The sequence below is a fragment of the Hyperoodon ampullatus genome (genome assembly GCF_949752795.1).
Source record: "Hyperoodon ampullatus genome assembly, chromosome: 3".
Classification (NCBI taxonomy): domain Eukaryota; kingdom Metazoa; phylum Chordata; class Mammalia; order Artiodactyla; family Ziphiidae; genus Hyperoodon; species Hyperoodon ampullatus.
The window spans coordinates 169,306,194-169,322,249 of NC_136916.1; the positions used below are offsets into that span (position 1 = coordinate 169,306,194).

Here is a 16,056-nt window from a genome sequence, read left to right on the forward strand (position 1 = left end):
CATTCTAAAGAGCCAAGTCACTAACATTTTATGAACATTTTCACCAATATCATGAAACTTGGCCACTGTGTGTATCATAATGGGCAGCTTCTTTGTTGTCCATAGACTATTTTGGGTTACTCAGAAACAACTTTCCTTGATATTTATTCTTTTTTTTTTTACAGACATCCAAAAGTTTTCACCTTTATTTAGATAACTAAATATAACAGCTGTCTCAATGCTTTGTATTTTGAAGTACTTGCATTCACAGTTCAAAATTTCCCTTTTTCTTAAGTTGCTATTAAAAATGTCTGGCTTGATTGGAAATTTAATTTTATTCAAGGCTAAATAAAACAGTTTTAGAATCATCATTTTAATTGCTCCCCAAAACCCAATGATCTTAGCTTCAAATTAAAATTCCCCCAAGGGATGATCGCTGGGCACAGTTTTTACATGAGGCCAGCTTACAGGGGGAGTAGCATTTAGGCAGAGGCAATAGCGAGGACCAAGATCTTGAGATGAGAGTGATCCTGCAGTTTCCAAGGAGCAGGCTCAGGGTCACTGGGGCCAAGGGAGTGGGATAAGATGGGGTCAGAGAGGATGACGGGAGGACCATTCAGGGTTTGTTCTCCATTATAAGGACTTTGGCTTTTACTCTGAATGGGATGGAAAGCACCTGCAGGGCTCTGTGCCGAGAAGAAGGATGTTCTGTCTTAGATTTTAATAGGACTACTCAGGAAACTGTATTGAAAATCATGAGGGGGGACTAGTGAGGATTCTATACAATGAGCCATGTGAGACATTAAGTAGGCTTCGGTCAGACCAGGAGTTAGTTCGGGCCACACGTGGTTTGAAGTGCCCATTAGACACACAATAGCAGATGTTGAGTAGACAGTAGGGGACCAAGTCTGGAATGCAGGGAAAAGTTGGGGCTGGAGGTAAACTTAGGGAGCTGTCACTGTGAAGATTGTATTCAAAGCCCAAAAAGTGTTTACTGAATGACTAAAGGTTGTCGAGGGAAGAGCTTTTCATTGAAAAGGAAATTTGAATGCTACAAGGTTAGAGGTTTTCAAGAAATAGAGGGAGTGTTCTCAGCCCAGGCAGAGAAAGTAGAACCCATGGAATATTACCCACCCAGGACCCTAGCCTGAGGATAGAGATTGCAGACAGACATGGCCATGGGCTGAACGTTTCTGTCCCCCCCAAAATCATATGTTGAAATCCTAGTCCCCGAGGTGATGGTATCAGGACGTGGGCTTTCAGGAGGTGGAGTGGGACTAGTGACTTTATAAAAGAGGCCCCACAGAGCTCACTCGCCCCTTCTGCCATGTGAGGTCATGTCAGAAATTCTGACACCAGTTATGAACCAGGAAGCGGGTCCTCACCAGACACCATATCTGCTGGTGCCATGATCTTTATTTTTTTCCTTAATTGTCAAAGATTTCTTTTGCATATTTTGTCCATATCATATATAATTTAACATTCTTTTACCTAAACTAAGGATTTTTGTTGTTGTTGTTGAGGTGGAAAAACATAGATTTAGTCACCACAGTTATCAGTATTTTCTTTCTTTTTTTTTTTTTTTGTGGTACGCGGGCCTCTCACTGCTCTGGTCTCTCCCGTTGCGGAGCACATGCTCCGGACGCGCAGGCTCAGCGGCCATGGCTCAGGGGCCATGGCTCAGGGGCCCAGCCACTCCGCGTCATGTGGGATCCTCCCAGACCGGGGCACGAACCCGTGTCCCCTGCATCGGCAGGCGGACTCCCATCCACTGCGCCACCAGGGAAGCCCAGTTATCAGTATTAAAAATAATTGGTCACCTCTTTCAGTTCTGTTCCCAAAGCTTTTTGCTAAATTAGCCTGCTTTGATCATTGCTCCTCAGCTTTCACCAGCTATTTAAATTATTTGAATTAAGAATGGTCATAATGGTTGACACTTGCACAGTACTTGAATTTTAAAAGGACTTTCACATCCATTATATCATTTGATCCACCCACTAACTCTTTAGGTGACAGGGCAGGTTTTATTGTTCCCATTTTACAGAAATTGAGGCTTAGGGAAATTAGGATTGTCCTAGAATGAATAAGTGGTAGAACTGAGTCTTGAATCTGATTCTTCCTGACTCCAAGTCCGGGCTCAGAATGTCTTTCCACTACTTGATTCTTTAAGTATTTTTCTATTAATATGCTTGAGGTGTGTTTCCATCGCCTTCTTTTTCTACTGGCTTCATTTGGTTTCCCAGCAGAGGGGCTTCCCAACGTGCCTGTCTCCCTCCTGGGTGATTGCATGGGAGCCCACCTAGGTTCCTCCTGTTTCCAATCTTGCATTTTCCTTTTCTGTGGCTCTTCCAGCTTCACCATCCGTGGAAATCTCCTCCTTCCCTAGACTCGACTTCTGAAGTCTTCTCACAGCCCCCTGGCCTTGGGACCTCCCATCCTGATCATCAGCAGGAGAGCCCATCAGAGAGGGGGGACAGAGGGCACGGACCGCAGCACGCCGGGAAGCCATGCTGAGGGTTACTTCTGCATTTCCTTCCTCGCGGTCCTCAGGAGCATCCTCGCCGCCCTCCGGCCCCGGCTCTCTCCAGCCCGCCCCTGATCCGCCTCCCCCTCCTTCCGCACGGAGGCTGAGACCAGGCGTGGGACGCACCTGTGTCCCTCTCCGGTCACCCCGCTGAGACACCGGGGCTGCTCCCGGAGCAGGATTTACAGGCCCGGAGAACGCCAATGGGAGATCCAAATGGTCGGGGACTCCGGCACTTTAAGAGGCTTTTCTCTGGGAAACACCCGTCCCCTCCGTGCGCCTTATGAATGGAAATCCTCCTCCCCCGGTCGAGCCCATTCTCCCATTTCACCAGGAGCCGCAGCTTGCTCCCTCCTTTCGGTCTCCCCGCCCACATCAACGCGGGCAGCTCCAGGAGGGGACGGACAGGAAGCCTTTGGCCGCCTATTAAATCCCACCCATTTCTCCGGGGGCGATTTCCTAACCTTCCGGGACCGAATTCTGCAATTTGATGTGCGTTTTGTCCGAATGGTAGCGACACGGGCCTAAGGGAGGGGGAAAGCGAGGGGGTGGGGGTGGGGGGTATGCGCTCTTTTCCTCGCAACATCGCTGGCGGAGCGAGGGAGCTCACACGACACAGATTTTGGGGCAAAGCCTTTGCATCTGGACAGCACCATGTCCACCAAAGCGGAGCAGTGTAAGTAGCAGCCGGCCCGGCGTTCCGGCCCGGCCTCCGGCTGGGAGCTATTGCAGCTGCAGCGTTTGCGGCTGCTGGGAGACCTTGGCCTCGTGCTGGTGCGGGGGTGGGGGCTGAAGTTGGGGGGGTGGGGCGTGGTGGGGGGAAGAGAAGGTGGGGGGAAGAGAAGGTGGGGGGAGGGCGGACGTTAATGGGAACGCGGCGCTGTCCCCGGTGCTGAAAAATTATGCGGGCTTCCTCGGCTGGTGGCGGGGTTTGGCAAGACCGAAAGACCCTACGAAACGAAATTAAAATGGGGTCATTTTCGGGAAGAAGAGGCCTCGTATCTTTCAGATAAACATTTCGGTATCTCTTGTTGGAGTGGGGGAAGGGGGGCAGCAGCACATCAGGGGCGGGGAACTGTCAGTGCCACCCGAGCCTGCCGGGCCTTCTGAGCATGCCCAGTTCTCGGTGCTGGAGCCATAGGGGAGTTCGAGTCTGCAGTTTCCACTTTGGGTTGGAGAGGCTAGAAGGCAGAGAAGGGGGAGGGAGGATTCTGGAGTCTGAATTCTGGATTCAGTGTGAGGAAAATCAGCTCAATAACACCAGCCCTAAGGCTAAAACTAATCACAACCAGAGATTAAAGCCAGAGTTAGTGCTTGCAAGAAAGTGAAAGGGGCTCTGGAAAAATGATCTAATGATTTTTCCTGAGAGGTTTCCTTTGTAGGGCAGCTCACACAAACTATAAAAAATAGCAGGAGGATTTTAGTTGTCCCAGGAATGATTGGCTGTGTGTTTGGTTGGAAACAAGCTGCTAACTCCTTGTGGACAGAGGAAGTTTCTAATAGGCTCCCTATAGCATTTCTTATTGCAGTGCGCATTAATAGGCCTTTGGTATGTACTTGGTAGGTTGATTAACATGAAACCTTTTCCTGAGTGCACTTGAAGGATTCAGGAACTTAAACTTCTGTAAATAAAAGGTGTTTTTTATTAAGCAATGAGTTTGAATTTTTGACAAGTATACCAAAACCTATTCAACGCATTGACTCTAGTTTCTTTCAGAGCAGCACACAGTTATGTTGTCACTGCTTGAAAGTCTTTTTAATTCTTCTTTGGAGTGGCTATTAAAGCCATTTTGTGAGACACCAAAAAACAGTAATCTCATTTTTGGGGGGCAGTAGCTTGTATTTGTTAAAATGCAGTATGTCACGTATTCACCAGGTAGATTAAATGAACTGAAGACTCATAGAATTCCCAGATTGATGCCTCATTAGAGATCCTTTATGAGCACCTACATCCAGTGCTTGTACCTCTACATAAATTTTTTCTTTTTTTTTGGAATCTGGAACATCTGAGTTTGAATCCTAGTTCTGCCGTTTACTGTTTGACCTTGGGCAAAATAATTGACTTCTATGAACTTTATTTCCTCATCTGTAGACCTGGGGTAATAATGCCAGTGGGGTGGTTGTGATTATAGGTGAGAGAATATACATAAAATGTTGAGTAGTGAGTCCAGCATATAGCAAGGACTCAATAAATGATAGTTATGATATTGACAATCATTTCCCACTTCTTAGTCCATCTCTTCTAAATCATTAGAAGTTCTTTTGTGATTTTTTGGGCCTGTTTTAGTTAAATCTAACCTTCAAAGATAAATTTGGCTTCTACAAGGGCTTTTGAAAAAATTATGCATTACATTTTGAGTAATGGTAACATAGTTGGAATCGGTGCAGAACTTGAGGATAACACACCCTTAAAGGTTTTATTTTAGTACAGTTGTTAAAAAAACCACTACCTGTCATTTGCTTTTACAGTTACATATTATGTAAGAAATACCAGGTTAAAGCCAGTGAGTATTACTGTCCTCTTCCTTGTTATATTTTGAGATGCACTGGATGCTTTGTCTTGTCTCTTTCCTGGGCAGTTAGTGCCAAGATGGATAAAATCTATCTGTGGACTTGGTCGTGTAGTGCACACAGTGTGTAGTTTAGTAGGTAGTTTAGATTTTTTGTAAAACAGGTTTTGTTTTGTTTTTTTATCTGTAGATGGAAAGGATGCCATATTTGAAGCTAGGACATATGGATTTGAGTTTTTCATGTCCTTCTGATTAACTGTGAGACAATTAACTGGGCAATTAACTTAATAGTTTTGTGCCTCAGAGTTTCCATCTGTAAAGTAAGGAGTAGGAGTAGCAGCTATCTTTGTTTAGCCGTTAGCATTTTGGAGGGCAAAGGAGGTAACACGGGAGTAGGCTGTGAAAAGAATAAGGTGCTTTGGGTGTTTTTCGGTGTCTTTATCCAGGGTGGAGGGAAGTGAAGAATCTCGTTTCTCTCTCTCTTTGACCTGCACTAACATGGATGAGTTGACACTCCAGTGCACATCATATACCCAAAAATAGAGCAAATACATGAAAGACTGCATGGTTACTGTTTATGAAGGGTGAATACTTTTTAATAAAGTGAAGTTGCAGATCTGTGATTCTTGGACTCTGTAGACAGAGTACGGCTAGGAGGAAGGAGAAAGAGAAGGGAGGGCTGTGAGATTTTTCTCTTCTACTGGATGTGAAGACCACCAGAACATGAGAGAACGAGAGAGTTCATTTCTTTTCTGCATTCAGGAGGAGTGTGCATAGTACCGTTTGCCTAAGGACCAACGGGGAGATGGAGGCTTAATGCAGTGTCAAAATAATATTTCTGTTACTCTCTTCCTGAGGCCTCTTGATGTAGGTACAGGTCTCTTTGGTACAGGAAGTGGACATAGTTTGGTTGAGCCAGCAAGAGGAAGTATTGCATTTCAACCAAACAAATTACGTGACTTAACCTTTGACATGTAACGTATCCCAGTTATGTGACAGATGATCTTATTTTTAGGTAGTAGCATTTTCTTTAATAAAATAAGTGATAATGATGAAAGAGAGTGTAGGTATAGTTAAGATATACTTTGGAGCTTGTTTTATAGGTTCAGTCAGTTTCCTGTGCTTTGTGCAGAACATCATCACAGGAGGTGAAAGCTTCCTAGCAATTTCTCAGGCGATTGCACAAGAGTTACAGGTTTTTTCCTTGAAATGCTTCTTTTTCTTAAAGTCAAAGTTCACTGTAGTGAAAATGTTTATGTAGCTGATATAGAATGATAAAAATAAGAATTTATAGTTCTTTCATTTGGGATTCCAAAGAGGGGAAAGAGGAATCTACCCCCCGCCCCCCAGTTTTCCCTGTCTTTTAAGAGTTAAAATGGACCAATCTGGGGTACTTTGGGTGTGCTCTTTCAAAAGAAGCTTGCTTTTGATAACAGCAGAAGTTAAGAGTCAGGGTTCTAGAATCAGACTGCTGCTTGGGTTTAAGTCCTGGCTCTGCTTCTTGCATTCTCTGTGCCCTTGGACAAGTTAACTTGACCTCTCTAAACCTCAACTGCATTGTTTGTAAAATGGGGATAGTCATAGTTCTGAAGATTAAATGAGGTGATCCATGAAAAGTGCATAGCACAGCATCCTGGCATATAGAGGAGTTAATAAATAAGTTAGCTCTTATTATTATTATCATTATCATCAAGTATAAAACCTCGCACTTACTGCTAAAATAAGGATATTAATAAAGTTTGGATCTAGTCCCCCCACTCCCCTCCCCCACCAGCCCAGAGTGGAGCAGAAAAAAAAAAGTAGCCATTGTTTAAATGGGACATGGGCTCTTGGGCTATTTTTTTTTCTCCTTTGCTTGTCTCCAAGTCTCTTCTACAACAATCAACCTAACCCATTTGGGTGGGAGTGGATCCCTGCATGGCAATTCCTTGACTTGATATATCTAGCAGGGAACTGGCTGATCACCTGAACAGAACATTTCTAGGGCATGAACTGCCTATCCATCACCTTTTGTATTATGATGACAGTGTAGCATCTGGTTAACATAAATCACTCATATAAATATCCATCAAAATGTTTGTCAAATTTGGAAATTAACCTGCTGATATTTGGAGTATAAACTCAGTATAGCTAATTATAGAAATATGAACGTGTGCCATTTTTAATGTATTTACCCTTCTCAACATCTTTATCTCAATAACTAAAAAGCTTTTGATTACATCAAAACAAACAGTTTTAAGAGTATAGCTAATTAGCAGTATGATTTGAAGTTGAACTTGCTCCTATCCCCTACATATTTAAGGGTCATACTTAGAGAAATCAATAGGTAGTTTTATTTATTTTTATGTACATTATTTGGTAATGTGACTAAAATATAAAAGCACTTCTCCTTTGAATAACATTGCAACCTGTAGTCATTTAGAAATCTTTGCACAACAACATTGCTGACTTCTTATAGACGGAACTCTAGCTTTATTCACATGTGTAAAAATTAGAGTGTACCTATTAACCATATTTGTGGTAGCAAAAAGAACACCAGGTTTTTAGCTCTGATTTCTCTGCATGATTTGACACTAGCTTTTCTATTCCTTATTTATACTCTCCTTTTCTTCTTTCTTTGCTGGCTGTTCCTACTCAGATTTTTTTCTTAGGGCTACCTTTCTTCTCCCTATCTTTAAAAACAGGATTCTGTCATTAGTTATCTCTTTTTTAAAAAAAATCCCACAGACTCTTTCTCTCATTCACTCTTGGGGTATTAACTATCACCTCTATGTGGATGACACCCAAATTCAATTTTCTAGTCTAAACGTGTTTCTTGAACTATGGCCTCTATACCTATCGAAGCGTCCTATAGGCAACTCAAACCCAAACTCATTGTCTTCTCTCCCAAACTTGTACTTCTTTTTTATAATACTTATTTTTGTGAATGGCTGCATGATCTATCCACCCATTCACCTAAGTCAAAAAATTGGGAGTCTTCCTAAACTTCTCCTACTCTCTACCATTACTATTTAAGCCCTAATGATTCTTGCCCATCCAACTAAATCCCTGCACTAACTCCTTGATCTAGTTACATTGGACTATTTTTTTCCAGTTCTTCCAGTGCACGATGTTCTTTTTGCCTGATATGCTTTCTTTCTCTTTCGGCCCTTTTCTTTGCCTTCCTAATGCTTACTTATTGTTCATTATTGAGCTTGGAAGCCCTGCGTGATAGTCACTCTTCCCCTGTATTCCATACTCGTTTGCTCACACTGTATTGCAATAATTAGTCTTCTTGTTAGTTGCCCTAATTTGTGTGTAGACGGTATTATGTTCATCTCTGTGTCTTCAGCATGCAAATCATTGTCTAGGGCAGTGTTTGCACAAAAAATGTTTCTTGAATAAGTAAAAATGAATGAAGGTGAAGTAAATGTCTTTCATAAGGAAGGATTACATAATTACGTTTTGGATATCATTCACCTGAAGATTTCATATTTTCATTAATGTGAAGTTCTGTACTATATACAATGTTCACATGCTTTTCAAATGGATTTACAGGTAAATAAAAATATAGTTGTCAAAAGTACTTAAAACATATTTGCTAAATCAAATTTTATAGTATTTATATAACAATTTACACTTTTCCTGAATGTTCATTATATTTTTGGTTCTTTCTCTTAGTTAAAATTTTCTCTTAATATATTCAGCATAATAATCATGATTCTTAATTGGTAGACAATCTTAGCACGCAGCCAGCTTCTTTTTTCTTTTAAGATAAAGTGACAATACATCTGAAGTCAGGGACTCTTCATGCTGTAAGTTGACTTGGATCCTTTGGTAGTATACCTGTGCAAGTTTTCTGTATTGATTACTCAACCAATAAATAGGCTTTAAATTGGGATTTTCATTTTGCAGTATTATTATGTTGGAAATTCACATGCACTTGTTTCTCATATTCTGAAAAGATATGGGTAGCTCTGCATAAATGAACACATACATTGGCTTAGAAATGAAATGTTTATTGCATAAAAAAACTACATTAAGCAAAAATGTATACTTATCAACAAGCTCGCTTCCTGTAGTGTGGAAATCTCAATCATTTCATTTAGAATATTTAGCTTTTTTCAACCCATACGTTCTATTTCTGTCTTGTTTTTCTCTCCTTCTGGACATTTCTTGAAAGGACAATGCTTCTAAACAGTATATAGTTTATCGTGTGAGTCTCACTTACTATTTGATGTGGGATTAAAATTGGAGGGATATTCAGCATTTCAGAGTGTATTTCATCTTCATTGGTCTTAGAAGCTTGGTCTGACGCTAGGACAAAACTTAAAGGATATGTGTGTGTGTACATAGGTACTTATGTATATATATGCACATGTGTGTTTATATACCTATACATTTATATATATATATATAAAATGATATTTTAAGAAGAAATGAATTTACCTCAGAAGTGAAAATAGATAACTCCTAATCATATAACCAATTTATCATGTCAGAGTTATATGTACTTGAATCTCTGGTTTTATGTCTTAAATATTCCTCAGGTACCTCACGTCCTCTTTATTCTTATCATCACCATCCTAATTATGGAATTTATCATTTCTTTATTATAACAGCCTTTTAATTTATCTCCCTGTGTCTGCTTTTGTCCCCATCAAATCTATCCTCACGTAGTCCCCTTAGTGATCCATCTAAAATACAGAGGCTATCGTGTTATTTTTATCATTCTCTTCTTTAAAACACTTCCTATCTTTAAATAACTTCCTATCACCTTTGACCCATGTTAGAGCTCCATCTCTTTGGGAGTTGGGTGAGCTCTTCCTAGATGTTAGACTATATACCATATACGTAGAGTAACTGCTCACTAATGTTGGATGATAGCATGACTTAATTTCAAGGCACTTTACTTTTACATTACATTTAAAAATTTTTTTAAAATTTATTTTATTTTTGGCTGCATTGGGTCTTCGTTGCTGCACGCGGGCTTTTCTCTGGTTGCGGTGGGCAGGGGCCACTCCTCGTTGCAGTGCGCAGGCTTCTCATTGCGGTGGCCTCTCTTGTTGTTGAGTACAGGCTCTAGGTGCACGGGCTTCAGTAGTTGTGGCACATGGGCTCAGTAGTTGTGGCCCACGGGCTCTAGAGGGCAGGCTCAGTAGTTGTGGTGCACAGGCTTAGTTGCTCCGCGGCATGTGGGATCTTCCCAGACCAGGGCTCAAACCCGTGTCCCCTCCATTGAAAGGCAGATTCTTAACCACTGTGCCACCAGGGAAGCCCCTGCTTAATGTTTTTTGAAATCCTTTTTTTCCTATCATAATTGAGGTTTGTCTTTTCTTCTATATTTTTATTATTATACACAAAGGCTATTGATTTTTGTATGCCTATTTTGTAACCTTACTTTACCAAATTATTTTCTTTTTGTAATTGCTTTTCCATCTATTCTTTGGGTTTTCAACATATATAATTATACAATCTGCAAATAAAAAATAATTTTATTCTTTTCTATCCAATTCTTACATCTCTAATTACCTTCTCTTTTTAAATTGCTTTGGCAAATATTTCCAACACAATGTTAAATATAGCATAGAGCGTATTCTTGTGTGGTTTTGAATTTTAGTAGCAAAGCCTCTAGTATTTTTCTATTAAGTAAGATTTGGGGGGGGGCTGAGGTAATATACTAAGGAAGTGTCCATCAATTCTTATTTTATTGAGTTAAAAAAAACTTGAGGGCTTCGCTTCCCTGGTGGCGCAGTGGTTGAGAGTCCGTCTGCCGATGCAGGGGACGCGGGTTCGTGCCCCGGTCCGGGAAGATCCCACATCCCGCGGAGCGGCTGGGCCCGTGAGCCAAGGCCGCTGAGCCTGCGCGTCTGGAGTCTGTGCTCCGCAACGGGAGAGGCCACAACAGTGAGAGGCCCACGCACAGCAAAACAAAAAACAAAAAAACTTGAATGATGTTGAATTTTGTCAAGTTTATTTTCTGTATTTATGGAGACCATATGACTTCTTCTCTTAACTTTATTAATATGCTGGATTGGATTTTATGTTTTATTTAATAATATTTGCAGTGATATTCACAAGTTAGATTGGTCCATTTTGGGGGGGTGGGGAGTAATTCTAGTCAGGTTCTGGGAACAATGTTATACTGACTACATAAAATGAGTTTGGAAGACTTCCTTCTTTTTCTATTCTCTGGAATAATTAAAGTAACATTGAGGTTTTCTGATCTTTAAAAGTTTGTTAGGGTTCCCCTGTGAAATCATTTGGCCTGATGCTTTTCTGTAGTGGAACTTTTTAACTTCTTCCTTTATTTCCTCTATGACCCTTGTTCTATTTAGACTTTCTGTTTCTACTGGGGTCAATTTTGGTAAGTTTTATTTCTCTAAATTTTTTTTCATTTCATCCAAGTTTTCAAATTTATTTGCATAGAATTATGCAGAAGAGTCTTTTAGAAAATTTAAGATTTCCCCTGTTTTGATGTTTATTTTCTCCTTGTCATTTCTAATGTTATACATTTAATGTTGTGTACTTGTGTTTTCTCTCCCCATCCCTATCCCCTTTTTTCCTGATCTAGTTAGTGGTTTGTCTGTTTTATTAATTTCTTTTCTAAGGAACCAGTTTTAGATTTATTTATTCCACTGTTTTTTTTTGTTTGTAAATTAATTTCTACTTTTATTATTAATTCCCTTTTCCCAAGACATCTTTTCTTTTCTTTTTTGGCTGCACTGCACAGTATGAAGAACTTCCCCGACCAGGGACCGAACCCATGCTCCCTGCAGTGGAAGCCTGGAGTCTTAACCACTGGACCACCAGGAAGTCCCAGACATCGTTTTTTTAAACTTTGGTGTTTTTTTTCTAGCTTCTTGAGTCGGGTGTTTTTTTATTTTAATATTTTTGATCAGGCATTTCATGCAATATATTTTATTTGACACTTCCTTTAGCTATAGGCTACAGATTCTGATAATGTCAGGTTTTCATTATCATTTTCACCAAGTTCTGCAATTTAATTTTGTATTTTGCCTTTGACTCAAGTGTTGTTTAAATGTGTGCTTGTGAATTTCTACGTGGAAGGGCATTTTTGTTTATTTTGTTATCTTGTGTGTGCGTTTTTATTTCTTTTTAAGTTGAGGTATAATTAAAATATAACATTAGTTTAAGATGTGCACATAATTCAATATTTGTGTATATTGCAAAAGATCACAAGTCTAGTTAACATCTTTTTATTTTGTTATTGATTTTGAGTTTTACTGCATTATAGTCTGAGGATGATATTTGCATTATTTCTATTCTTTGGAAATTATTGAGCTTTTCTCTGGTATAAGATTAGGTCAGTTTTTATGAATGTTCCATGTGTACTTGAAAAATAATTGTAATCTCTATTATTGGTGTTCAAAGTTTGATATAGATCTAAAAGATCCACCTGATTTATGTTGTTTTAGTCTTCTATACCCTTATTAATTTTTAGTCTGCTTAATCTTGGATTTTGAGAGGTATGTTAAATCTCCTATTGTTAGTGTGTTTTTGTCTATTTCTAGTTGCATCTCTTGTAGGTTTCAGCTTAATTAAAGTTATTGCTGTGTTATTGGGTTCATAAATATTAATAACTGTAATATCCTCATTGTGAATTGTAGCCTTAACCATTATGAATTGGCCTTTTTAATATATTGTAATGCTTTTTGGTCTTAATTCCACCTTGTCAGATATCAAGATTAAGACTCCTGTTTTCTTTTTGTGTTTGCCTGATATGTCTTTCTCCATCCTTTTATTTTTAACTCTTTTGAATCTTTTTGTTTTTGGTGTGTCTCTTGTATTCTGCATAGTGTTGGGTTTTGATTTATTAGCCAATCTGAAAATCCTTTTCTTTCAATAGGTGAGTTAAGCCCATTTACATCTATTGATATGATTAATATGTTTGGCCTCAGTTCTATCATACTTTCTTTTTTTTGTCTTTTGTATCTACGTTTTTTTCATTATGCAGTTGGTTTTACCTGCTTGTTCGTTCTGTTGGTTAACTTTATACTAATACCTTTATATAATACCATTAGTCCACTTTTTTTTTTTTTGGACTTACTGGTTCCCTACGTTGAAAAATATTGAAGTTAGCTTGTAACCTCTTCTCCCTTGCTCCTTCTATCCCAGTATCTGATCTAAAGTAATATCCTATTATTTCCATTTAACGTTTAATGAACAGTCATATCCATATGCACTCCTTATTCCCCTGACCCCAAGTTTTGATAATTATACTTGTCTGCTATATTCTCTCTTTTATGACCATGGGTTATCTTTGTCCTATAGGAATATTTATATTTAGTGCTCACCAATTATTCTTTTTTTTTTTTTTTTTTTTGCGGTACACGGGCCTCTCACTGTTGTGACCTCTCCCGTTGCAGAGCACAGGCTCCGGACGTGCAGGCCCAGCAGCCATGGCTCGTGGGCCCAGCCGCTCCGTGGCACATGGGATCTTCCCGGACTGGGGCACGAACCCGTGTCCCCTGCATTGGCAGGTGGACTCTCAACCACTGCGCCACCAGGGAAGCCCTCACCAATGATTCTTATATCACTGTCTCAGTCTTTTTGGTTGTCTGAGTGTTCTTTTCTGAGAGATTCTTTTGGAAGGGCTCACAGGATCAGTGTACCTTGAGTTTGGCAAGTTTATAATAGTTTGTTTGCAGCTTTTTACTTGGAGGCCAGTTTGGGTACATGTAAAATCCTTGATTCATATTTCCCTTCCTTGAGTGTCTTAAATTTGTTACACCATGTTCTTTGGGTATTAGGAATTGATTGAAAAGTCAGGGGACAATCTTATTTTCTTTCCCTTATTAGTGTCTTAGCCTTTTTGCCTAGTTGCCCAAATGATGTTTTATTTTCTTTTTAAAGTAATTTTCACTGTAATATGATTCAGCGTTGGTCACGCTGAAGTGATTGTGGTGTATCCTTTCAATGTATAAATTCAAGATTTTTTTTTTAATTTTAGGAAAGTGTTCTGAAATTATAGAGTATAATTTAATATTTATTTTGGTATATCATTTGACATTCTTCCTTGAGATCCCTATCATATGTACGTTGGGTCTTTTTTGCTTATCTTCCTTATGGATCACTTTCTATTGAATGTTTTTAAAATCTCTCTCTGTATTTCTTTTGAGTTTTTTTTAAATTAATTAATGGATTTATTTATTTATTTTTGGCTGAGTTGGGTCTTTGTTGTTGTTGTGTGCGGGCTTTCTCTAGTTGTGGTGAGCAGGGGCTACTCTTTGTTGTAGTGTGTGGGCTTCTCATTGTGGGGGCTTCTCTTGTTGCAGAGCACAGGCTCTAGGCGTGTGGGCTTTAATAGTTGTGGCTCGCGGGCTCTAGAGCACAGGCTCAGTAGTTGTGGTGCGTGGGCTTAGTTGCCCCGCGGCATGTGGGATCTTCCCAGACCAGGGCTCAAACCCATGTCCCCTGAATTGGCAGGTGGATTCTTAACCACTGCACCACCAGGGAAACCCCCTCTTTTGAGTTTTTAAAAGAGTTACCTGTGCAGTATATCTTTATTAGTCTTTATATGAACTAGCCTATTCATGGTGATTCCACATGTATATATATTTATTTAGCTCTTAACTTGAAATGTCAAATATAAATAAAATTGACACTATTCAGTTGAATATTACCTTATTTCTCATAAATCCAAACTTATTCCTTATAAGTAAGTACAAGCATCTGACTACATCATTCTGTCTTCTAGTGTAGACATGCCCAAATACCTACATATTGGAATGCATGTTACTTTGTCCTCTTTTTGTTTATTGTGGAAATAGTTACATATAATAAAATTCACCCATTTTCAAAGCACAGTTTAATGACTTTTGCAAAGCAGATAGAATCATGTAACCACCACCTTAACCAGTATATGAAACAGTTCTCTTACCTTAAGAAGATTCCTTGTGCCCCTTTGCTCTTGATCTCCTTCCTGGACCCCCAGCCCCAGGCAGACATTGATCTGCTTTCCATCACTATAGTTTGCCTTTTCTAGAATTTTATATAAATGGAATCATTCAGTACATAGTCTTTCTAATTGACTTCTTTTGTTTAGCATAATGTTTTTGAGATTCATTCATGTTGTTGCATGTATTAATATTTTGTTTCTTTTTATTGCTCTGTAGTGTTCCATGGTTTGTATATATTATTTGGGTTGTTTCTAGTTTTTGGCCATTATGAATAATGCTGCTAAAATATCTGCATACCTGTTTTCATCGGGACATATGTTTTTATTTCTCTAGGGTGAATACCAAGGAATGGAATTGCTTGACAATATGGTATTTAGTGTTATAAAGTATTGCCATATTGTTTTTCAAAGTGGCTGTAACGTTTTGCATTTCCACCAGCAATGCAGCTGCTCCATATCTCATCCTCACCAACACTTGGTATTGACAGTCTTTTTTTTTTTTTTTTTTTAACAACCTCCTAACTGGTCCCAGGGCCCCAATCACACTACATCCTCCTAACGGTTCCATCTTAAGTCTCTAGCCTCATCTCTGGTCTTTCTTCCACTCACACTATATACTTCTATTGTACTGTATATTGTATAAGTGTGTGTGTGTGTGTGTATAATATGAATTTTAAAAATATTGCAAGTCCTGTCTTGCCCCTGGACCTTCAAATATGCAATCTCCTTTACCTGGAAGATTCTTCCTTCATCTGTTCTTTACTCTTCACCTGGGTACAGGAAGAGCACCTACACATAAAGACCTTAGAACAGTGCCTGGTACATAGTAAGTGCTATATACTTATTACCTTTTATCGCTATTATTATTAGTTTCAGCGCTCTTTCCATGTCAGCTGTAATTCTCTTCAGAGGCTGCATGGTTTATTTCACCAGTCCTGTACTGTTCGCATTTGAGTTGTTTCTGATCTTCTGTTATTATAAATCTTTTTTTTTTTTTTTTTGCTTTATAACATTTACTAGTTTCTGCTTCACAGCAAAGTGAATCAGCTATCTGTATACATATATTCCCCATATCCCCCCCCTCTTGAGCCTCCCTCCCACACTCCCTATCCCACCCTCTGGGGGACATAAAGCACCGAGCT

General features: G+C 39.5%; 1 protein-coding gene across 1 annotated transcript in view; it reads left to right on the top strand.

Annotated features, from left to right (window-relative positions):
- Positions 1-2,790: 2,790 nt before the first annotated feature.
- The window catches only part of UNC79 (unc-79 homolog, NALCN channel complex subunit), a gene marked incomplete at both ends in the record, with an annotated part of 255,665 nt that continues 242,399 nt past the window's right edge, over positions 2,791-16,056 (top strand). Inside the window, one exon of the mRNA XM_079699486.1 lies at positions 2,791-2,995. The remainder of the gene's footprint in view (positions 2,996-16,056) is intronic.